The following is a 25,963-nucleotide window of genomic DNA, read 5'->3' as shown; positions in this document are numbered from 1 at the left end:
CAGTTATTCCACTCCACAAAGGAGGTGCCACCATGGACCCTAGGAACTACCGCCCCATTAGCCTGACAAGCCTGGTTTGTAAAGCCATGGAATGTATCATCTTGGAGCTTATAAACAAAGACATAGGTAACCTCCAAACTCTGGACCCCACTCAGTTTCGGTTTGAGAAAGGGAGATAATGTCTCCTAAACCTGATTGACTTATTTGAAGCAGTCACCAGAGCCATGGATGAGGGTAAGGTGGTGCAGACAGCCTATGTTGACCTCGCCAAGTTTTTGACACCATCCCCCACTCTGAAATTATAGAATAACTCACTAAACTGGGCATAAATCCCTATGTCACAAGATGGGCAGCCAACTGGCTCACTGACAGAACCCAGACAGTGAAAGTAGCCGACTCCAAATCCAACTTCAGATAAATGACAAGTGGAGTACCACAGGGTTCAGTCCTGGGTACAATCCACTTCTCAGAAGTCCAGGCTAACACAGCAGATCTTTGGTTAACAAAGTTCACAGATGACTGCAAACCAGGAGCCATAATAGAATCTCCTAATGATGTGGGCATTCTACAAAGGGGCCTCACTGAGACTGATGCTTGGTGTCAAAGTCATGGTCTCAAGTTCAATGCCAAGAAGTGCATTGTCATCCCCTTTGGGAAAAACAAAGTAACCATGAACTACCACATAGGTGGTAGCCTACTAAACACTGAAAGTGTGATAAGAGACCTTGGGACACATGTGGACAGTAGTCTCTCCTTTGATAATCACATCACCACAGTAGTTAGGAAATTCTTCTACATGGTACACCTCACCGCAAAGGGGTTCTCCTCTAGAAAAAAGAGGTCATTGTTCCTCTCTACTCATCCCTCATCAGACCCATTATGGAGTACAACACCCCATTTGGCATGTACCTCGCAAGATATCTACAACAACTAGAAAGGCCACAGAAATACCTAACTAAGAGGATTACCAGCCACAAACAGATGCCATACGCAGACCATCTCAAAAAACTCCAGCTCTTCTCAGTCTCATATTGCCTACTCAGAGGTGACCTCTGCCTAACATACAAAGCTATGTCAAACCCCAATCTCTCCGAGCCACACACTCAAGGGACCTAAACCTTGTCACCACAATAAACAGAACATGCTGGAGGGACAGATTCCTGTCCAAGAGGCTTCCCATGCTCTGGAACAGACTACCCATTCATGTCAAACAAAGCTCCTCATTAGCTCTCTTTAATAAAAATCTTGACAACTGGATGGGAAATAGGAAATTCACCCTGGGGATCACTTCTGTGGCTCTGCTTGACAGGGGCACAGGAAAATAATTTTCTTGGGTGGCAAAAGCCAGGAAACCTTTTTGGCTAGGCTTATATAGGCCCAAGGGCTGATAGCCTAGTACCTACCTATGAACCTATACGGTGGTTATAGATGATAATTCACTTGATTCATATATATTAGCTGGTAGCAAACTTTGTATAGAAGGAGCCATATATTTGAGTTTGGGGAATCAAGTTTTAGGAGGTTGAGAAATGGAGTATGAACAGGGCCATAAAGTGGATAAGTTCTGGTGTATAGACTGTATAAAAGAGGAAGCATTGCTAGTGGTCTTGATAGATGATGAAAGTGCATTCCAATGAATCGTGATAGAGAAAGGCTAAAGCATTTGGCCAGTTGGAAGTATAAGTTTTTCTACTTGTAAGAGAAATTGGGTTTCAGATCTGAAAAGTCTGTTTTGGATGATAAAGAGTTAGCACAGGAGTAAGCGCTGGGAAATCCAGTGGTTTATGGATAATTTTGTGTGCTGTAGTTAATTGCAGATATGTAAGGTAATGTGAGAGTTCAAGCCAATTCAGTGTGCTTAAGGTGGAGCAGTGATGGGAGGAGTATTTTGCATTCATTGCAATTTTATTGTAACAGGTCTCAATTTTTGTTTTCAGACAGGACTGAATATTGGTAAGGAGGGAGCATCATATAGGTGTGAAGTTAGAAGAAATGTTGATGCAAGGGTTTGCTTTGTAGAGTGGTTAAGAAAGTGTTTATGTCTGTAAAGAGCGACCAGTTTTTGAAGAGTCTTTTTGACATTGTTATGAGCATGCAAATCAAAAGTTAGATGTTCATCTAGTGTAATACCTAGTGGTTCTGCATGGGAGACAACCTCTATGATAGTTTTGTTTTGGGAATATATGGTGAATTCAGATTTATTTAAGGGGATAGTTTCTTTGGGATGAACGGTAGAAACTTGGTTTTGTTGGGGTTAAGGGCAGCATGGTTGTTGGTCATCCAGGTTTCAGTGGATGAAAAGGCATATTGTGTCAGTGACATAAGTTCAGATGTAGAGTTGGCAGTGCAGATGATAGCTGAGTCATCTTCATATTGTATTACAGAACGGTGGGTGAGAAACACATGGAAGTTATTAATGAAAATACTGAAAATAAGTGGCCCTAGTATGGAGCCTTGGGGACACCTGTGGATGTGTCTATGAATGGTGAGAAAGAGTTATGCCATTTGGTGGATTGTTGATTATTATTGAGGTAGTTAGTGAAACAGTTAAGGGTAGGAGGGGTGATTCTGAGTTTAGACAGCTTTACGAATAGAGAGTAGGAAACTGTATCAAAGGCCTTTGAGAGGTTAAGAATGAGTATGGATACAAGTTTGCCTGCATTTTGAGCTTGATTAACTGTCTCCATGAAGGATATAAGAGCAGTTGTATTGGTATAACTTGTCTGAAAACTGTGTTGAGTAGGGAAAAGAAGTTGGTTTTGGAGTGGATAGTTGGTAGTTGATTATGTAAACATTTTTCCAAGATTTTAGATATAGGAGAGAGTATGATGACTTGGAAAAAAATGAAAGTGTCTGTGTTGTTGCCTCTTTTGTGTAAAGGAAGAGTGTACACTTTTTTTCAGAGGGAAGGTACGTAAGACTCTTGGATAGATCTGTTGAGAAGTATCCTGACAGGGTAAGCAATGGTGTTGGCTGAAATTTGAAGGTATTCTGGGGGTAGGTTGTCGGGGGCATTACTGCCAGGCTTGGGCTTGAGAAGAAGTCTTGTTATAGCAGCAGTGGATATAGGGGAGAAAGTAAAAGTAGCTGAAAAGGGATATTACGAAAACTGCTCAGGAGGGAGTGGGCTGGTATTGGAGTCAGTTAGGAGAGATGCTGCTGTGAGGTTAGATATAGCATTAATAAAGTATGTGTTGAAGAGGGTGGCTATTTCAGTAGGAATTTTGTCTGAATTTGGGGAGGGATTATTCTTGGTGCCAGGGTTTAGAAGAGAAGAAATGGAGTTCCAGAATTTTTTGGGTTTTGTTTATGGCCATTTTAGAGGTCAAGATGACTTTTCTTGTCATTAATTACTAGGCACTTTACTTGATTAAGAAGTTGCTTGTATTGTAGGAGGTCTGAGGGTTTTTGTTTATTTTTGCAATTTTTCCACGCTTTGTCCCTAGTATTCATAGCCTGCTTAGTGCTTCTGGAGAGCCAGGTGACACGATTTGTTTTTACTGTCTTTTGCAGAGACGTGTGAGTTTGTTTCGTATGTTGACAAATGTTGAGTTAAAAACTCAATAGCTTCATCAAGGGGAAGGACTTTTAGTATGTTCAAATTGATATTACTCAGGATGTCACAAAAGGTTGTTGGGTCAAATTTGATTAGGTTTCTAGTTAGTTTATACTGGTGTTGAGTAGGTAATGGAGAGCTCTATCATATAATATAGTCAGGTTGGTGGTCATTGATGTTAGTGAGTAGTGTATCTGCTGAAGAGATTTTATTTGGGTCAGAGACTAGAATCCAGTTTAGGATGGAGCCATTGTCTTTATTTTTGTTGGGTCTAGTTATGTTAGTAATTAATTGTGTAAACTTAAAGAGGTTAATAGTAGATGAAAGAAAGTGGTTAGTGTGGTTTAGCCAGTTTATATTTACATCTCCTAGAAATATTGTTTCATTGTTTATGTTATTTGAAGTCCAGGCAGGGATTTCATGTAAGATGGGCATGCTGTCACCTGGGGGGATATATAGGGCTATTATGCAGAGGTTTTTACAGTTATTAATTTTTAGGAATGATGCTATAACGTCAGCAATAGAGAATTGTGGAGTGGAGTTAGAATAGGAAGTAAAATAAAGGTATTTGGAAATAGAAGTGCAACTCCTCCTCCTTTTTTGCACAGTCTGTCAGCTCTTAGACAGTAGTAACCTTAGGGGAGGAAATCAGAGTTTTTTATGTAGGGATTAAACTAGGTTCTAATTGCAGCAAGCATGTTAGGTTTATTGTCAGATATCCAGGAATGGAATTCTGAGATTTTATTTCTGACATTCTGGAGGTTGAGTTGTGATGTTTAGTGATTTGTATGAGTTGGGGATGTTGAAAGTAGAAAGAGTAGGACCTGGGTTACGGTGGATGTCTCCACATTGAGATAGACTAGTAAAGGTATATTGGCAAGTCATAGGGCAATGCCTTCTTTTAGAGATAAAGAGATCTGTAATGGATGTCTGCTTGAGGGTGTTATTTTTTGGAGGAGGATTATTAATTTAGCAAGCAAGAGTATGTTAAGTACATCTAGACTAGGCGATATATGTGAGTAGCTAGTGAGAGTGAGGGTTTGGGTAGATGTTAAAGATGTAACTTTAAGAAGTAAGTGTGTTGTGTACAGAGATATTAGGTTTGATAGGAGAAAGAAGACTAGGGAGAGAGTCAGAAGTAGTATAGTAGTAGTAATAGAAATGAGAGGTATGATAGATAAAGGAGTAATGTATGAAATCAGGTTATAAATGGTTAATAGTAAGGAGAGGGTAGATGTCCTGTATGGGTAGAATTTTCTTATTGTAAGTATGTTAAGAAACGGATAAAGAAGCTAATTGCTGAAGTTGCTTAGGGCGTGGTGTATTAGGAAGTGTACCTTACTATGAGTTTGATTGGAGTGTGCTATTGGGTGGTAGTTTAGCGAGGGAAGGGTCACAGTTAGTATAAAAGTAATTGATGAGGGGGAGGGTGGGAATGGGGGTAGAGTAGGGGAGTGGACTAAGCCTGAGTGAAGTTAGGGCAAACAGAGAGGGCAGAGCTGAGAACAGCAAAAAGTTATAGAAACTATCAGTGAGTCTTGAGAAAGTAGGTTAACTAGGAGGAATGGAGCAGATGACAGAGAGAAATGGTCCAGAGGGTAGATAGTAAATGGATTACTAAATGGATAAAATCAAAGGTAATGTAAAAAGCAGAGTGCCCTGGAGGAGGGGGATAACTATAGTCTTGGAGCACTACATAGGCTATACAGTTTACAGAGAGTGCAAACTAAGATAGGAGTTAAAGGGGTTAGGCATGTGAAGACAGTTGGGGGGGGGGGTAGGCAGCCAGCTGTGGTAAGTGTGCATACCAAAGCCAGGATAATAGTGGGTTGCTCATACAGTTCTTGTAGTCCTTAGTACATTGTTGTATATCGAGAAAGAGAAGTTAGTAGCACTATTGCTGGGTGTGATATTGGGAAGGCATACTTTGAGGCAGGTAGGAGTAAGATTTCCAGTAGTTGAATGCAGTTCTTGGTGAGGGGTTCTTTTGCAGGGAAGACAATATCCCTGCCATTGTTACAAAGGGGAGAGTAGAGGACCACAAAATGTCCCTTCAGGAGACTGTAATATAAAAGTGAAAGTTAGTGAAAATCAGCAATCATGAAGGGAGACTACAATAAGAAGAGAGGGGTGAAAACAGGAAAGAGGCTAGAATGATATTAGAGGAACAAAATATGTAAGACAGACAAACACCACAAGTCGAGAGAAAAACTACAGGTAGCAGACTTAGAAAGGGGGCTGCAACAAGCATGTAGTGTAGTAAGAGAATTAGTGGAGAGAAGCTGGAATTAAGCAATGGAGTCGGTTCCTACTCTCCGAAAGCAGAATATGGGTATTAGCAGTTATGTAGAGCCACTAACAATTCAATCTGAGTAATACCAGTTTTTAGGATGGGAGTATTGGAAGTACAGCTTGAACAGGAGTACAATGCAGTAAAATTTAATTCAGTTTAGAAGTACAGAAGCAAAAGGCTGAACACAGTATAAATACAAGCAGTAAAAATAGTTCCAGGAAATAGCTTCTGAAGGAGTCTAGTCTAGCTGTGAGAGCAGTCTGAACTAGCGATAGAGTATGATAATGGTTGTATCCACAGTTTTTTTTTTTCTTTTATCTTTTTAGGCCAGACAAAGGTACGATATTTGAGGTAGTAGCTTCTGAACAATTGCTGTGGTATGAGAACAAAAGTCACTAGTATCAGTTAGTTGGACAGTATTAGGTAACTACAATCTAAAATCCCCACCAGTAGCAGTTAACAGATGAGATAGTAAAGGCACATTCTATGGGTAACTAAAAACATAGTACGAGTAATACTAGAAAAAAAAAATGATATCTCCTCTAATTGCAGTTTAAAGTATAGGATAACAAAGGCACATTTTATAGATTGCCTAATGAAGATGCAAGACTGATGTTAAGTGCTTGCTGAAACATGTGGCTTCACTAATATTAGCGTATTTACACAAGTGGTATTTGCATTCACAAAAACACACATCTGCTTTATTTTCTGAAAAAAACCAAAAAAATATACTTTCCCGTCTTTCTAAGCTAGTATAGTCCAGTTTTCAGGCTAGTGCTGAATTCAAGGCTATGTTACAAGTTTCTGTGTTTGCCCATAACTTACTTGGATAGAAGGATGTTTCTCTGTTCACCTGTGAGAGAGGGGAGCTTTGAGCAGCCTCTCTATTTCTGGAGGAGTGGTTTCAGCCCAGAAATTAGTTGATTGACCATTTTGGCTGATTTCTCTCTCTTTCACTTCCTTGCTATAAAACCCACATTTGCAAGGTTTTTGCGCTTGTATACAGCTCAGCAAGCTCCTGCCTGGTGCCCTGCAGAGTTCTACAGCAGCAGAGAGACAAAAGAGAGACGTTGTAGTGATTAGTATAATTTTTCTGCATTTTCTTGCTGCCTTTAGCTAATTCCGCCTAAAACGCTGATTTTTTAGAGTTTCTGTGATTTAAAAAGCCTGTTTCAACTACATATTGTACTTATTTTACTGCCTGCACTTTAACAAAGTCATTTTTGTGTTTAAATTACCTGTTTAACTGTTGTAGGCCACACACTTAAGTGTGATAGCCATTATTGTGCATTTAAAGTGTTTTTTTGATTGCATCTGCTTTATTTTCTGAAAAAAAAAATATATACTTGTTTTCCCACCTTTTGAAGCTGGTATAGTCCAGTTTTCAGGTTAGTGCTGAATTCAGGGCTGTGTTGCAAGTTTCTGTGTTTGCCCATACCTAACTTGGATAGAAGGATGTTTCTCTGTTCACCTGGGAGAGAGGTGAGCTTTGAGCAGTCTTTCTGTCCCTGGAGGAGTGGTTTCAGCCCAGAAATTAGTAGTTTATTGGCCATTTTGGACTAATTTCTATCTCTTTCATTTCCCTGCTATAAAACCCACATTAGTGTGGTTTTGCGTGCCAGGCAGCTCCAGTTAGTTAGGGTATAACTATTCCTGGCTCCACAAAGTCTACTCTTTAATTTTTCCCTTGGAACTAGACAAACTTTCAACTTAAGCACTCAAACCATTCACTTCTCAGCCTGGCACTTGCTCAAAACTCATAGCAAGCACTAATTAACCTTAGCACTAGACCCCCCCCCCATACTGTAGAAAAGGACAAGCCTCTCTATTCAGCCTTGCCATCCAATCAGTAAAATAGCTCACTCTACCTATCCAGGCATGTCCAAAAGACAGTTTCAGGTGTACTCTCTGGTCCAACTGGTGAATCTGGGCATTTTCAGCCAATGTTACAACTGCCCCATGTACACAGACAACCCTCTCCTCCTACCACCAAACACTAATACATGCGAGAGATGCAATTATACAGCCAAACTGGTGGCTAAGCTCTCTCAACCCAAGACTGGATCAGACAGTCAAGAGGAGAAGGGAATTACATGCATCATACCACCAGTCTCACACAGACCTATGAAACCAGCACCGGCAAAAAACTCACATAAATACACAAAAACATACACAGAGGTTCTAAATAAATACCTGCAAAAGCAACAGAGACCTCCAAAGCAGACATCCAAGCAACCTCCACCCCCAAAACAAACCATGAAACACATACTTCACAAAACCAGTGTTCCACGCAATCACAGCCCTTAAGGCAAAATAACATACCCAACACACTAGTAATAGGTGACTCTATAGTCAGGCACACTGACGTCCCACTCACTAGGCTGAACAAGGAGAAGGTTACTGTTAGTTGCCTGTTGGGTGCCAGGATCAGCCACATAACACAAGCACTCAGGTCACTCCAGAACAAGTACAAATACGACTCTGTCATTGTCCATGTTGGTGTGAATGACCTGAGCTGTACCTCCCTGGACTACATGAAAAGAGACATGGAAGAGCTCTCTGATCATGTAGCCCAGGTTGGTATGACCCTGACCCTGAGTAGCATCCTGCCCTCACCAAGAATGATACCATGGTATAAAGAAAAAAATATCAATTTCAGCAATTGTCCAACTCATCCTGGTTTAATTCAAAGGGGATCCAGTGTCTGTCAGCCTGGGATATCATGCTTGACAAGCCACGCTGCTTCACTAGAGATGGGTTGCACCTGTCACCCTTATGCTTTTGAAAACTGGCCAAGGCTCTTGCCACCCCCATAGTGCCTTTTTTAGGAAAGGCTCAAAAGACAAACCCACCACCGTAAATAGCACAAGTAACAAAAAACTGAGGGTAGTGCTACTCAATGCCAGAAGTCTAAACCTCAAAATGCATGCACTCGAGGCACTCCTAAGTATGGAGAAAATCGATATATGTGCAGTAACAGAAACCTGTTTAAGGCTCCAGAGAGCACCCGAGTACTACCAGGCTGCAACTCATACCATACATTTCGTCCACAAAACCCGGACTGAAATACAAAAGGCGGGGGTGTATGCATATTCATCAAGGATACCTACACCTCCAAGTTAGTGGCACAGCACGATGCTTCAGAGATCATCCATGTGCAACTAGCAATGGGCAGAACTGCAATTCAAATTGTAGATTGCTACAGATCACCCACCATGTCCCAGGACCCCCATTCCATATTTCTGGAAACCCTGGGAAACATAAAGGTCCTATCAAACACCCTGATATTGCGTGATTTCAATTACCCAAACATTAACAACTACTCAAGTACTAACTCCCTTGCCCAACATTTCCTAGAATTTATAAACTCAAATGCTCTGGATCAACTGGTCAACACCCCCACCAGAGGTGACAACATATTGGACCTGGTCATCACCAACATGGGTGATCAGTGTTCCACACTGGAGGTCAACCCCTCGCTGGTTAGATCTGACCATAAACTAATCACTATGGATATCCACATTCCTCCCCCACCCCTGGTCAAAGAAACCACAGTGAAAAACTTTTCGAAAGCAAACTTCACATTATTTAAAACCGAGGTGGAAGGTTTCAAATCCCCTATGCTAAAGGATAACACTGCCCAAGCTGCAAAATCCTTTATTAATGCACTCTACAGGCACCTACAAGAATGCATGGATTGTGATATCGCAAGCAAAACCAAGACTCACTTCTCCAAGAAAAGGAAACCAGTCTGGTGGACCCCTGCCATAAACAAGTTATACAATAGAAGGAGGAAACTAGTACAGAAAAGAGTAAAATCCCAAGAGGGGAAGACATCCCTGATCAGTATCAGCAAGAAACTATGATCCCTCATAAAATCATCCAAGGCTAGCTTCAACAGAAAAATTGCCAAGGACTCTAAAGATAAACACAGAGCATTCTTTAGCTATGTCAAGAAGCTAAGTGGCAATTCCCAAATCTGCTGAAGTTAGTGCAGAATGGCACAAAATACACTGAACCGACAGATATCGCCAACATCCTGGCAGACAGGTTCAGTGCAAACTTCACCCCCCCTCACCCCCAAAATGGCCATAACCATACCAGAAGAATGTAGTGCCCCTGAAATCACAGACACTCAGGTTGAAACAGCCCTCTCCAGAGCAAAAAACACAATATCAGTGGGACCGGATGGTGTCCCAGGCTGTGTCCTACATGAGCTCAAAGATGAACTAACCCCTCACTTAAACACACTGTTCAAACTCATCCTCTCCATAGGCTACATGCCTATAGAGTGGTACACAGCAATGGTTATTCCACTCCATAAAGGTGGAGCCACAACAGACACCGGGAACTATCGCCCTCTAAGCCTGACTAGCTTGGTCTGCAAGGCTATGGAGCGCATCATCATGGATCTCATTAGCAGAGACATTCGGAACCTCCAAACACTGGACCCCACCCAGATCGGATTTGTTAAGGGCAGATCATGCCTGCTAAACCTGGTGGACTTCTTTGAGACAGTTATCATGGTAGATGAGGGAAAGGTGGTCCACACAACCTACATAGACCTCGGAAAGGCCTTCGACACCATTCCCCATTCTGATATTATAGACAAGCTCACCAGCCTGGACATAAACCCCTACGTCATGAGATGGGTTGCCAACTGGCTCACAGACAGAACCCTAGGTCTGACTCTAAACTGGTTGCAAGTGGCGTTCTCCAGGGCTCAGTCCTAGGACCCCTCCTGTTCAGCATATACTTCTCAGAGGTACAGGCAAGCATAGGAGGACTATGGCTGACCAAGTTCACAGACAACTGCAAACTAGGGGCTATAACTGATTCTCTGGCTGACACAGAAATCCTCCAAAAGGGTCTCACTGAGACAGTTACCTGGTGTCAAAACCATGGTCTCAAGCTAAATGCCAAAAAGTGCATAGTCATCCCCTTTGGAAAAAATGAAGTACCCAGAAATTATCACATAGGTGGTAGCCCCCTAAATACAGAAGACAAAATAAGGGATTTGGGGACCCAAGTAGATAGTAATCTTTCCTTTGATAATCACATTGTCAAAGTGGTTAGAAAATTCTTCTATGTGGCCCACCTACTCACAAAAGGGTTTGCATCCAGATCAAGAGGTCATTGTGCCCCTCTGTGCATCACTCATCAGACCCATCATAGAGTACAATGCCCCATTTCGGATGTACCTTACAAGACACCTGCAACAGCTGGAAAAACCACAGAAGTACCTCACCAAGAGGATCACTGGTCTCAAACAGATGCCCTATGCAGCTCGACTGAAGAAACTCCAGCTGAAGTCGGTTGCATACCACCTACTCAGAGGTGATCTCTGCCTGACATACAAAGCCATGTCCAACCCAGAATTGATGAACATGCTCCACCTAAAGAAAGCCATATCTCCTCAAGCCACACACTCTAGGGATCTAAACCTCACCACAACAATAAATAAGATGTGCTGGAGGGATAGATTCCTGCCCCAGAGACTTCCCATGCTGTGGAACAAGATTCCAATCTACATTAGGCGGAGCTCCTCACTAAAACTCTTCAAGAAAAACCTTGAAGAGTGGATGGGAAACAGGAAGTTTGCCCCAGGGATCACTTCAGTGGCTTTACTGGACAGAGGCACAGGTTATTAATCTAAGGGGGTGGTGAAAGCCAACACATTCCAGCCAGGCTTATAAATGCCTTTGGGCAGATAACCTAGTACCTACCTATGAACCTATGAACCTATACTAGCAACATGAAAAGCTATCTCCATTTGAGAAGTCTTACAGATGGTATTTACAGAATTTAACAAGTTCAACCAGTTGCAACATAATGAACAAGGCTAAACAGACTCTTTTTTTAGCATACAATGGGAAGCAAATGCTAAATGAATTATCAATGTTGTAGCAGCTAAATAGTATGATAATCATAACAATATGATTCTACAGGTATGAAGTAGCATTTATTCAATTGTGCTTCAGAAAGTACAGTGTTTAGACCAACCTAGTACATAATCATAAAGACCATAGACAATAATTTAATTCCGTGAGCAACAATAGAGATGGCATACACTACTTGGGGAAAAGATAAATTAATCAGTAGAACATAAATTTGCTATATAAAATGTACTAAAAATGAAATTAATAGAGAAGTTACCTAGGCCCAGGTGGCGCACACACTCTGTACTCAGAGGGCCAGGGAGCTGGGAAGAGGTTGAGCAAAAGAAGGATTTGAAAATGGTGCCAGAGAGTTCAGCAGGCAAAGTAAACTTCAGGTGAGGGGGGCTTTAAAGAGGGAACAGCAAATGGATGAGGTGAGAGGAGAGAGAAAGAAGGAAGGGCAGAGAGTGAGGGGGAGAGTGGAAAAGTGGGAAGTTTTGAGGAAGGGGAACAAGCACAGAGGTAGATGTGAGATAAAAATGGATACAGAGAGATGGATGAAGAAAATAAGAGAGGGGGGATACTGGAACAGAAAAAAAGGGGGGGGGGTTGGCAGGCAACGGAGCCTTTAATGGTGGATCGCAAAGTCATAGAAACTATCAGTGAGTCTTGAGAAAGTAGGTTAACTAGGAGGAATGGAGCAGATGACAGATAGAAATGGTCCAGGGGGTAGATAGTAGTGCTATTGGATAAAACCCAAAGGTAAAGTAAAAAGCAGAGTGCCCTGGAGGAAGAGGATAACTATAGTCTTGGAGCACTAGCCAGCCTATACAGTTTATGTAGAATACAATGTAAGATGAGATGTTTAGGAGTTGGGCATGTGAAGATAGCTGGGGTGGTATGCAGCCAGCTGAGGAAAGTGTGCATGCCAAAGCCAGGATAATGTTAAGCTGTTCATACAGTTCCTGTAGTCCTTAGTACATTATTGTATATTGACAAAGAGAGGTAAGTAGCACTATTGTGGGGTGTGATATTGGGGAGACATACTTTGAGCCAAGCAGAAGAACGATTTCCACTAGTTGAATGTAGTTCTGGTGAGGGATTCTTTAACAGGGAAGACAATATCCTGACTGTTGTTACAAAGGAGAGAGTAGAGGACCGCAAAATGTCCCTTCAGGAGATTTGAGCCAAGCAGGAGCAAGATTTCCAGTAGTTGAATGCAGTTCTTGGTGAGGGGTTCTTGTGCAGGGAAGACAATATCCTGACTGCTCTTACAAAGGGGAGAGTTGAGGACCGCAAAATATCCCTTCAGGAGACTAGGCTCAGGTGGCACACACACTGTGTATACCTTTCCTTCCAGACCATTCTGCTGATGTTGCAGCAGAAGAGGTTTAGATCCCTAGACTGAGTATTTCTGATACTGTTTGACTTGCTGATGTGCAGTAAATCCATCATTAATTGGTCAGAGGATACTTTGGATGCCAGACACAGGCCACCTCTTAGCAGTTTGTAGGCTACTGAGTAGTGTGACAGGGCTTTGAGATTGTCCTTGTAGGACATATTGTTTAGGCCATGTATCCTTTCAGTAAGATATGTCTGTGGGCATTTCAGCTGTTGCTTAGATACATGCCAAAGCGGGCATTATACTCAATGACTGGCCTCATGAGGGCAGAGTTAAAATGGAGGAAACAAAGTTCCTAGATCTAGATACACTCCTTTGTTTATAAGTTATGCAGTATAGAAGAACTTTCTTATAACAATGGACACATGTTGGTGAAAAGTTAGGTCATTATCCTCATAAGTTACCAGCTCTTGAACAACTGGTCAACTTTTAGGTGGGGTATTGTCAATGTGGTGATTCCCTGAATTTGATGGCTTCCCAAAGGATATGATAAAACATTTTTTGTCATTTAGTTTCAGTCCAGGATTTTGACTTTGAGGAGTTATTTATTTGGAACAAACCATCCTGCAGGATGGCTAAGTCATTTAGGGATTCAATGACTACTCTGAGCTTGCAATCATCTGCAAACTTAGCCAGAGCCCTTTGGTACTGGGTTTTACTTCAGAGAAGTAGATGCTAACAAACAGGAAAAAATATAAATATGTTTGTTATTCTAATTACAGTAGTACGTATATCTCTTATATAACAGGATATAAAAATGAAAATCATTCTATACTGGTAAATTTAGTAGGAAGTTACACAATCATGATTATATGCATTTATATACAATTAAGAAGTAACTGTGGACAGACCTTTTCAAATCACATATCTACTTTTGATATAACTCATAGCTTTACATGTCACATGTTGCCATCTGTTGTTCCAATTGCAAGAAGGGGATATGCAGAGAAAATAGTAAGAAAGGATGTCAGCTACAGACTACTTTAAGGATTGGAGTGTGCCTGGTTCTTAATGCTTAAACCCATTCGCAATGATCTAATTGTTTATCAACCTCTAAAAAAAGGATATTGACTATTGTTCTGTAACAGTCTGATACACCATGGCAATGCAAAAATGTTAATTTTTAAATAATGTCATATAATTGCTTGTTTTAATAAGGGTAAACATATCATACGTTTTGTACCTTCCAAGTGAAGCTATAGTCCACATATCCGCTTGACTCAATGTACCTGTTTGTTTGAATAAACTCTTCTTCTTGGCTCTCAAATGATTTCATACAGCAACAGGTACCGCAAACCATTTTAATGATATTAATGCAGAGGTCTCAGATTCAAATACTGGATAAGCTCCATTATATGCAAAAGTTGTTCTAGCAGTTGGGCACAGAGGATTAAGACTATTTGCTCCTATGCCGAGCACCTGCAGCAATTCAAATCCCACAGCCTCCATTTGCCTACATTATGATTTTCAGCAAGTCACTTAACTATCACTCCTTGTAATTACTATGGAATAAGTTCTGTCAGACCTCTCCAAGGCTAAGAATGGCTAACCCATGGACTCTGGTAACATATCAGGTTATCTGATTACCAGTACTAAACATATCCTTTCTGGACCTCCAGTTAAACTCTTAATGAAGCCTCTGCACAAGTTACATTACTGATGCCTGGAAAATAGCCATTGTATTGCTTTTGCACAAGGATGACCCAGACATGGATGCTGGGAACTATAGAGGTATGCATCTCACTAACCTTTCGAGTCTGCATACTGACTAGTATTCATCTGTGAACCTAAAAGTGTACATGATAGACAGATAGACAAACATACAGAAAGGAACATAGACAAATATATAGGTAAATGAATTTCTTGTCCTATGTGAATGCATTCGAAGTATAGTTGCATACTACCTGATAACTTTTTTTTATGCTGTAAGCATTTACTTTGAGTACAGTATACCTCTGGTTCATGTTTTATCGCTATTTGCATTTGATCTTTGTAAGAACATAAAAGCAATAGTAGGTGAATGGTTATGTGGACCATAAGATGACTAGCCATATACACCTTTAAATAGATACATGTAAATATTTTTAACTAAACACCATTCCATATCAGGTATTAGATTAGCAATATAGGTAATCAAAATTAAACTAAAAATATACTCTGGTCATTTTAAATTCTAATGAAAACATAACTTTTATTTAAATTATCATAACATTTTTCAACAGAACTAGCGATCATCAAAACACCTTCACAAGTTTCTAAGTCCTGATCCTCATGATCTTTTCAAGTTCTTGATTGCAGTCACCTCCTAAATCTATCAGAGCCATATGTGATAACGCTGGTGTGAAATTATGTCCACCAATGTATCTTTTAGTGTGAAATCACCAGTTAATCCTATTAAAATGATCAGTTGTAATGTGGTTATCCTTATGAACAATCTTTACATATCTGTATGAATATTATGAAATTATTTTGAGGCACACGGAATAATATGATGTCATATGGGAGCCAATAATAACATGAGCAAATATATGACTGCTATTCGTCATCTGACTGATATGGCTTTAGAAATAATGCGATTTTTGCAAACACTATTAAAACGCACAGATGCCATTTTCATATTTCTTGAAACATATCCAAACTCATGTGTGTAGAAGTATTTTGCAGGTAAACTTAACATCTAAATCAACAACTTTTTTAAAACTATGAAGATGTTCATCTGCAGTATTACACCTTTCCTTTACTATTGCCATCTTTGCAGAAGTATCTCTCACCTCATTTGGTCAAGAATTACGGACAAAGCCAAAAATAATTATAAGGGTGGAACAAAGGCCCAAAAATAAGACAATTTTTAAATATTACTCTAATTCACTAAAAAAGTTAGTAGAACAAAAGGTGTTGCATCAACGTGTATCTTCTGAACAATATAAAACATGAAACTCCTGGCATTATTCCCAGACAAATCCTCAGTGATTTACCAGGAAATGAAACATGTTACAAGAGACGTGGCAAAAATAAGAGGCAAAAATCTGTGATGTGCAGAATTAGGGACAATTGAAAGGTCTGTCCCAATGCCAATGTGCTCTACCTGATATCCATGTGTAGCACTGTTATTAGTGCTGACAGTAACTCTATAGATCCTCCTCTGTTTTCACCAACTCTGCTTGCGAAATTAACCTGTTTAAATAGATGCTTTTTGCTGAAACAGCGTCTCATCATCTAGAAGGTATGGTTGAGAACTGATTCCCATCTGTTAACTCTACTGCAGTTATTATTATTATTATTATTATTATTATTATTATTATTACTAAAAGCTCTGATAAGCTGATCTGGAAGCCTCCATTTGCCACAAATTTGAAAACTCCTGCAATTCTTTCAAGGTCTTTAACTTAAAAAAAAAATCAGTAGGTATTGGCCTGTGACGGTGGGCAAAAGTAGGATAATATCCAGTTTATGTAGGAGAAAATTTAATATGACATTCCACTGATAATGTATGGTAGTAATGCCCAACCAAGAAGTGCTCTTATCTCTGTGAAGCACTGCAAGTGTACAGGTTAGCACTGATTCCAGCATAAAATAGCATGGCTTTGTACCGCATTTGTTACCTCTAAAAGATTGAACATTTACAGAATTAAAAAATCTCCTGTCTCCTTCTGAATTATTGTCAAGCTCACTGTCTGTCACCTGTACAAGCTTGTGTCTTCCAATGTCATTAGAAGGTAGGAGCATAGGAACCAATTATATAAAAGTGTCTTGATTGTTGTGTGGAATGTAATGGCCAAAAAGTTAAACAAAAAATGTTTTATTTTCTGTATTAGAAAGCAGGTGAATTATTCTTTGTTGCAGTGTAGCATATTTATTCTGAGCACAGCAGTCTATACTATGATGTGAATCTTGCGGACTTCTTAACTTTCATTTTGTTGTATGGCATCCTAAAGTCATAATATCTTGGTTTCTTCACTCACACACTAATTAAAACCAGCATTCCTGAGGTGTTTCCTAACCAGTGTACAATCTGAGCTGACCACAATGCCTTCAGTCTGTGAAAACATTGTTTCTTGCAGCACTGCTGAAATGAGCTGCAGTACTCTCCTATAAATATCAAATACCAACATGTCTTCTCCTTTCATTTTTTTGGGGGGGCAAGCTCCCTGCACCTCCTAAGCTCCGAAAGTTATATATACTAACTTTGAGATTGCCATATCTCAGCGTCAGAGAAAATAGAATATTTCAGGAAATAGCAATCTCAGATTTGTCAATATGGAAGTCCATTTTTACAGCAATGCAGTTTCCTTGCTTTGGGATTCACTCTTGGGAGGTCCCAACATTTCAAATGGTCACCATGATGTGGCTCCTCTGAAGAGTGTATGTGTTTTGCTTTTGTACTTGTTTGGAACCAATATTTTAAATGTACCATTATCTATTTTGTGAGAACAGCTGCCTTTTCTCTCATCTGCAGTTTACTACTTCTGCAACCATTTTTTCTTCTCAGACTCGCTGATGCACTCTTTACTGTTTTCTGCTCATACATATGGTATCTTTACTGCTGCTGCATCCAACCATAGGTATGGATAATGATATGTAGTTCATTATTGCACCAAATGCATTCACCTTATCCTTTCCCTTCATTGCCAAATAATATTTCAATCTATTGCTTTTTATTTTTTCCTTTACTACTGCCTTTGCCGTACTTCTCATTTACTGGATCTTTAGTTTTGCACAATATTGCACATTTCTGTTATAACAGTTCTCTGCAATCCAGCTGCCTAAGCATTTGCACATCACCTGAAGACTGTTGTAAGTCTTGCTCTACCCTGTAACTTCATTATCCTGGACACCTTTCTTGCTATACACCTGATAACACCTACTCCTAAAAACAGATCCAGAACTAATTACCTGTATACCTCTGGTATAGTGTTTAGGTTTGATGATGCTTCGACATTTCTTATTTTTATTTACACTAATTAAGAAGAATGTTAACATTATGTATTTCACTCTAATGACACCAGCATTAGAATATACGCTGGAAACTGATGGCTCTACTATATTTTTACTTTATGGAGTCCATATTAATTGTAATGCATAAATGACTGGCTCTGTACTGCAAATGGCAAAAGTACACTAGTGCAGCTAGTCCAGCATCACATGAGATGGATAAACAAGCAGACAGAATGCAGATTGATATATAGATAGATAGATAGATAGATAGATAGATAGATAGATAGATGGTTAGATAGATAGACAGATAAAAGCATATTCAGACAATATGGTTTATGTCATTTTTTTAATTTCTCAGTCGTTTGGATTTCTAATACCATGACGAGAATGGACCGCATTCTTAAGTCAAAGTATGATTAAAGTTCATGAAATTAGTATTGTTTCAATCTTTGATGTTAGCCAGAAGTATTCTTTGCAGCAACAGCAATGTGCATACCTCTCAACTGTCCAGATTTTCACAGAATGTCCAGATTTTTACCTCATATTTTTTGTCTATCATAAAATTTGTGGTTTTCTGGAAAATCAACAAGGACTGAAGTAACTAAATGTCACTAAATAATAGCATACATTTGAGTTTCAGACTTCATATTCTTCAGAAAATGCATGCTGTTGAAACAGAATGCCAATCTATCATGTCTGGTCCATAACCTGTGCAATAATCCTTTAAGCAATTTATCTTGAGCTTGTTTCTTGTTTGCTGTTCATTTTTTACTTTGATCATGTTTTCCCCATGAAACAAGTAGATAGCTGTTGTCAGGCAGCAGGCCTTTTTTTGGGTAAGAAACATTTTTACAAGTGGGGGTATCAAAAAATTGCTACTTTCAGCATGTTACTTGGTACCTTTATAAAGCTGAATATAAAATATAATTAGAACTGCAGTGCAAGGAGAAGTGGTTTGAGTTGAGTGCTGTTTGTTTTTTATACTTGATTTTGGCTGTCATTTCAGTAATGTAGTTAAAAAGTAAGTTCTTTTTTTCATGCCTCACAACCTTTTTGTTTCCATCTAGGTATTAAGTAAGCTGTCATGCAGCCAATGCATTGAAATATTTTTTTTCTTCTACACTTCATTTTGTCTTTATTGGACTCTCATAATGACCGTTTGCCACCTAGGGCAGCATATTTAATTAAAGTTCCAGTTTTTGTGGTTTTGAGCATAGTCCTCCCCTTTCTAATTGTCCGCACCCCTTCCCATTGGCCCCACCCATTCAGCTGTCTCCTGCAGCCCCCCTCTGATTTGAAGTCACCAGCCACCACTGGCTCTACCCCAGTTAACAAATTCAAAATAAATTAAAATAAGTTAAAAACTTAGCTGCAACAGCATCTTACAGAGTAAAACAGAGGAGTAATCAAGTTTTGCATGTATTTATATAGATTCTTCATAGAAGTAAAATCTGGCATGCAAAATTTAAATATCAAAAATGACAAAAATTGTAAACAAGAAAGATAATGTAAGCAAGAAGCAAACAACTTCTGATTCATTCATTGCTTAGCCTTTTGGTAGTCTATTGGTAGCAACACTAGAGTAAACATATGTAAATCAGGTTGTATAAACTAAGGTGAATATAATACCTGCATGATCTATAGGATAAATCTGACATCAACTGGAGAACCTGAAGAGTAACTTTTCCTGTGTATTAAGTTAGAAGATTGTGAAGCTTTTGAGGACCATAGTGATTCCTTGTGTAATTCAGTCAATAAGCTTACAACACCCATGTGTTACCTTCTGTGAACCAAGGAGTACAAATGTTGTATTATGTGTTTATATCTAGAGATTTTATTAGTACTAGAATATTCTGCCTAAATATGGCCAACAAATAAAAGAAACTACAAAGTAGAACAGACTGAATTCAAATATGCATGATAAAATTATTTTCAGTGGCTGAGGTGTCTTCTTAGCATGGATATAGTTTCCCGGAGCTGTCAATAAATTTTGTTTGCCTAACACACACATTTGTCACTGGGTCCCTGTAACTTAGGGAGGGAGAGAGGTAGGGGGAGTAGGATTAGTTGTAAAAATGTGATGTGGTTTTAAGAGGGGAGCATGCTGTTAGAAGAAATGGGGGGTGGAGGAGCATGATCTGTATATAAGTGCTAGGCAAGGGGAGGTTCAGCCTGTTTGGTACAACAGTTTGTCCTTGTATCTGGTACTGCTAATAGTATCCAAATTGATCAGCAGGTCCAGGTATTTGGACTTCATTTTTTACTCTGTCAGTTATTCATAGAAAGGATAGGCTACTTGACTAATGCAGTTTTCTTTTTGTAGTGGGGGAATTCACTTTAAAGTAAGTTGGTGGTTCATAGGGTGTTTTGGTAATTTAATTAATGGTTTAGACATTCGAGAGGTGTTTAAGCTGTTTTAGTTTTGTAATGGGGACTGGGGTCTCACTAGAGTTGCAAAGCTTCTTCTTTTAATTTCAGAAGGGACTAGGTATTGTCTGGCCATATGATATGGGTATGCGTGTGGTTGTCTTAAGTACTTAAGGTCTTGGTAGCTATGTTCATAAACATTCAAAGTGACCCCAGTTTCAGTGCTAGTTGTTCTATTATACTAATTAGAAGTCTGAAACTGTATAGAAAGTTGGACTTTTCTAGCAAAATTTCATATCATATTATTGTTAAGGCTCTGAAGTTTGTGATAAGATTGCAGCATCTCAAGTGGTATTATTTATTATTGAGTGCTAAGTAATTTGTAAAGGTTTGATGAAACCAAAAAGCAGACACACACACACACACACACACACACACACACACACACACACACACACACACACACACACACACACACACACACACACACACACATAGATAAAAACTTCTGCACTCTCAAATCTGCATGGATAATCTACTTACTTTGCAGAACTCTGCAAGACTTCTGAAATAGTCAGACTTGTATTGCCAAAAATAACACCCTAGTGAACCGAGATAATAGAGAAAAATGGAAGATATTATTAACAGATCATACTGTGAATGGAAAAATACTATGCTGGTATGACATAAACACTTTGACTTAATGGTTTGTGTGGCCTTATCAGTGTTCTAGAAATATCTGTAAATTCACTACAAGGCAAGGAAAATTCCAGAAAAAAAAGCTCCGACCCTTTTCCCCTGAAAACCAGAACAGAAATTTAAAACTAAGAGACACAGCAAAACCTATTGTCATTGAGGGTTCAGCATTATTTAATAGTTAAACTCCAAAGCAAAAAATATGCAAATGTCATAAAAAGAAATTGCCATAAAGGTGAGCGCTGACACTATTACAATGTGAGCAAATTTGAAAAATGCTGCACGTTGTTTTTCTATTTTGACACATTTGATATTTTAATATTTAAAGTAAACTTTAAAGTCTCTCCTTTATATGTTTATTGTTAGTTTGTTAAGTTTACAGTATCTAAACTCCTTCTGGATCCATTCCTGTTCACACCTTGACTAACTTTATTGCTGTTAGATCTCTAGGCTATCACCCCTAATTCTCCAACTCTCCTACATTATTCTGTAAATAATGCAAATAAATCCTTTCTACATTTTTAATTATATGCCACTTTTCATCACTGCTATATAAATGAAATACGTAAATGTAACCCAGTTATTATTGTTTCACTGCATGATTTTAAAACCCCATTTCTACTGTTAAGAAACTGATATTCTTTTTTCTGTGTAAATTGTTTGTAGTTTTTATAACTTTAATGTAGCTTTTCTCTCTGGGCATCCACTGAAAATGGGCCTCAGTGCCCAATTGGCAATCAATAAATAAATAAATAAATACAATGTATACTGCAGGATTAAATAACCCGCGGTAGTGGTGCTGCAGTAGCATTGTCGCCTCACAGTAAGACACTGTCCAGTTCGATTCTCAGCTAGAGCGTCTTCTGTGTGGAGACATGCGTGAATGGGTGTACCTTCGTTGAAGGTTGTGCATCAGGGCTGGTAACTCGGCACGTAAAAATCAACTACCAATCATTAGCAGACTGGAATTCCGCTGTGGCAACCCCTAACCAGGAAAAGCCAAAAGACACAACAACAACAACAACAACAACAAAAATACTGCAGGATTAAATAAAGTCCATGTAGGTTCTGTGTAGAGCCTACATGAAGTATATCCATGTATACAGCCACGATGTCCTCTGGGAAATGCACAATGCATATTAATGTTGTGTGGTGTGCCTAAGTGAGGTTTTGTGGTGCGCACCAGTAGTGTTGGCAAGGAAACCTCATAGAACAACATGGATAATGAATCTGTGTACAGGAGAGAATCTGTGTCTCATCTCAGACCTCCTAACCTCCTAGTCCTACACAAATCCATTTGTCTGTATTCATTGCTGCCCATCCCAAATGATTATTTCAAAACTCATTTTATGAGGAACACAGGAAAAATACCAGCCAAAACCATGGAGAGACTGTCAGAACTAGTTATATCTATATAGTGTGATTTCCCTCCTTTTCTTTCTTTTGTTTTGTATTTATACCATGTTTGCATGGCTCACCACTGTATTTGGCAATGATTATCTTGTTTGCACAATGGGACCACCCATGTATCAGACATGACCAAGAAATCCAAAAATAGAAACCAGATGCTTTTAATTGCTATTGCTCAGCCCTGCTGAGCATTGTGCAAACCCTGAAAGCAGGGCTGCACTACGTGCATACCATCTAATTAACCATATATGGTAAAATATGGACTACAGGTAACATATCTTATGGTGACATGTATAGAGTGTTGAACTGCAGTGCAGAAGGTCCTGAGTGCTAGTCATATGTTAACACAAATCCTGTGCAACTATCCATGTGTGTAAGAGCAATATTTGAAATATGTTCCTGGTTATGGGTCATTGTACACCCATTAATTTATGATACGTCATGATATCCTACTCTAAAAGGTAGTGAGGTATGGTCTGTAACACAAAGCAACAGTTGCACATTCTCAGATAGCAGTAAACATGAATCTATAAAGTGTAAAAGGAAAGAGTGCTTGCATTATGTTGTATTATATATAAAATCAGATTACTTATTATTCTTTTATTTTCTTTTACTTCTTATTTTGTATTTATTATGCAGTTTTAGCCTGTCATCAATAAAAACCACAGTACTGTTATGTAATCATCATTATAGCATTTGAAGGATATACCACTAGACCTCTATCTTGAATGGCCTGCTATCAGGTGTAATGCCTGTACATGTATTCCAAGTAATAAAGAAACGTTCTTAGCAGTTGATATTGTTAACAGAAGGATGTAAAGGAATAGAATACCTTAATTGTAGAAAGCATTGCATATTATCTGTGAGGTTACTAATGTTCCTCTTTTTTTCTCTCATTCTCCCTCTTCTATTCTTTTATGTATTAATGGAGTTCTTATATACTTTTTTAATTTTATTATTGTATTATATATAAAATCAGATTACTTATTATTCTATTATTTTCTTTTACTTCTTATTTTGTATTTATTATGCATAATTTCATAATTCTTGGTTTTGAAATACATGTTTTCATTTTTATGATTTATCATTTTATTCATATTTATATTATTTGAAACTTTTTATACTGCTTTGTAATTGTAATTGTTTCTTTATGTTTTATAATTCTCATTTAATTTGTTTTATGTTTTATTTACTATTTGGTTTGAATTTTATTTATGTTATCACTACAGCACAGTAGGGTAGCCAGTTCCCCATGGTCTGCCTACATTCTCTACACCAGTGAAGCATCAAGGCCTAGCATTTCTGGGCTGTAGCCTGGTGGCACCTCACCTGTTGCCCCTGTCCTATCTAGACCTTCAGGTAGCTATGACCCAGGGGGCAGGCCTGTGGTTCCCTCTGGGAACAGAGGCAGAGGGGGTGCATGTGGAGTTGCCAGCTGTTGTACATAGGATTATGTACTAGAACATGGGCACATGCCTATGCTGGATGGAGAGCCTGGTTTCTATCTTGACATGGCAGACCAGCCATAGGTGCAGACATCAGGCACTGCAACCAGCGGTCAGTGATGGGACAGTACTGACAATCCAATGGGAGAAGATTTGAGTCACACTGTTACACTGCTGATGTCCATGGACCTCAAACACCCAGCTCCACCCCATCCAACGTGTTCATCCCCTCTTTTATCCTTCACTGACTCTGTCTCTTGTTTTGTATGTCTTGTCTGTCTGCAAATGCTTCTTCACCTTCCCAACTTGCCTGCCCCAGACTTGCCTATGTCCATTCTCCAGCATTCCACTCTCTCCTTAAAAAAAAAAAAAAATAATAAAAAAAAACACCTGTCCCCCCAAAAAAATGTCTCATACATAGCTCTCCATTTCACAAATGTATCTACTTAATATACGTCATTTGGTGCAATTAGCTCCACAGCGCAATTATGTTGTTGTTACCCCTCTCTGTGATGGTGATAGTCTAAATTCACTGTACCACTTTCCTATCTTCCCCCATTTCTTTTCTTTAAAAAATCATTTCTCAGTGCTGTGTGATGCACACCATTGCTAAGCAATGCTAAGTAGAAGTAGAAACACCGAAAGTATATAAAAGTATCATGTGCACTTGTAAATTTTATGCCACCCCTCCTTTTTCAAACCCAGTACCATCTGTCTCCATTAACGATGTACTAACCCATCCAGGCACAGGGTCAGTTAAGTAGCAGATGTATTTTAAACAATCAACAGTAATTGTCACATATGCTCAATAAAGCGTGTTTGCTCAATGCTACATCGCTCAATAAGGCTGATAAAATATTGCATAAATATTAGGAACATACCTGTCTGCTTGGTAAAGCAAAATTTCTGGTCAAAGCCATACACAATGGGGGACAAAGGGCCATCACCAAAATGATGTGTTGTAAATATTACTCTTGCAACATTATAAATGTGATAGAATAACAGGCATTTCATTACTATTTATTGGTTGACTTGAGTAGCAGGTGTATGCAACAACACTTTATTGTGCACTTATCTATACAATGCATAAAGTTTACCTGTTACTCAACTTGACTCTGTAGCCCAAGCTGTTAACTGCATTTTTGGTGTATTCTTTTGGTTCAGATGGTACTCGGTTCAAGTACAGCTGTATCTATCATTCCAAAAACCTGTATGTGTACATCAGGATTATAAATCATGATATTTATGAATCTATGTCATCAGCTGTGTATACTCAATGCAGTAATAAAGAAATGTCTGTTGCTAGATGGTACTGTTATCCAATGACAGTTAATAAGCATTTTTAAGCATTGTAGTGAGATGCTGCACATTTGCGCACCATCTCACAATGATCCATTAAGGAAAAGAAATGATGGAAGATAGGAAAGTGATGAAATGGGAAGCAAGAAGGGGGAAAACAAAGTGAAAAGAAGGTAGAAATGTGCAGAAAGGGTGTAAGCAAGAACCATAGCTATCTATGTCTTCAACAGTAACAACTGGGCACATGAACAGTTTATTAGCTGACTTTGGACTGATAAAATAATGTACAGTCATAATAAAACATTGCAAGTTACCTGTACATTTTGTGACATGTTTCATAGGTTCATAGGTAGGTACTAGGCTATCTGCCTGAGGGCATTTATAAGCCTAGCCAGAGTGTGTCAGCTTTTGCCACCCCATTGATTAATTAACTGAGCCTCTGTCAAGAAGAGCCAATGAAGTGATCCCAGTGGTGTATTTTCTGTTACCCATCCACTCGTCAAGGTTTCTCTTGAAGAGTGTTAGTGAGGGGCTCTGCCTAATGTAGTTAGGAATTTTGTTCCAAAGCATGGGGAGTCTGTGACAGGAATCTATCCCTCCAGCATGTTCTATTTATTGTTGTGGCGAGGTTTAGCTCACTAGAGCGAGTGGCTCGCAGTGACTTGGATTTCTTTAGGTGGA

The sequence above is a fragment of the Protopterus annectens genome, chromosome 1.part0 (genome assembly GCF_019279795.1).
Source record: "Protopterus annectens isolate FY-2018-M chromosome 1.part0, PAN1.0, whole genome shotgun sequence".
Classification (NCBI taxonomy): Eukaryota; Metazoa; Chordata; order Ceratodontiformes; family Protopteridae; genus Protopterus; species Protopterus annectens.
This window is presented reverse-complemented; position numbering follows the sequence as displayed.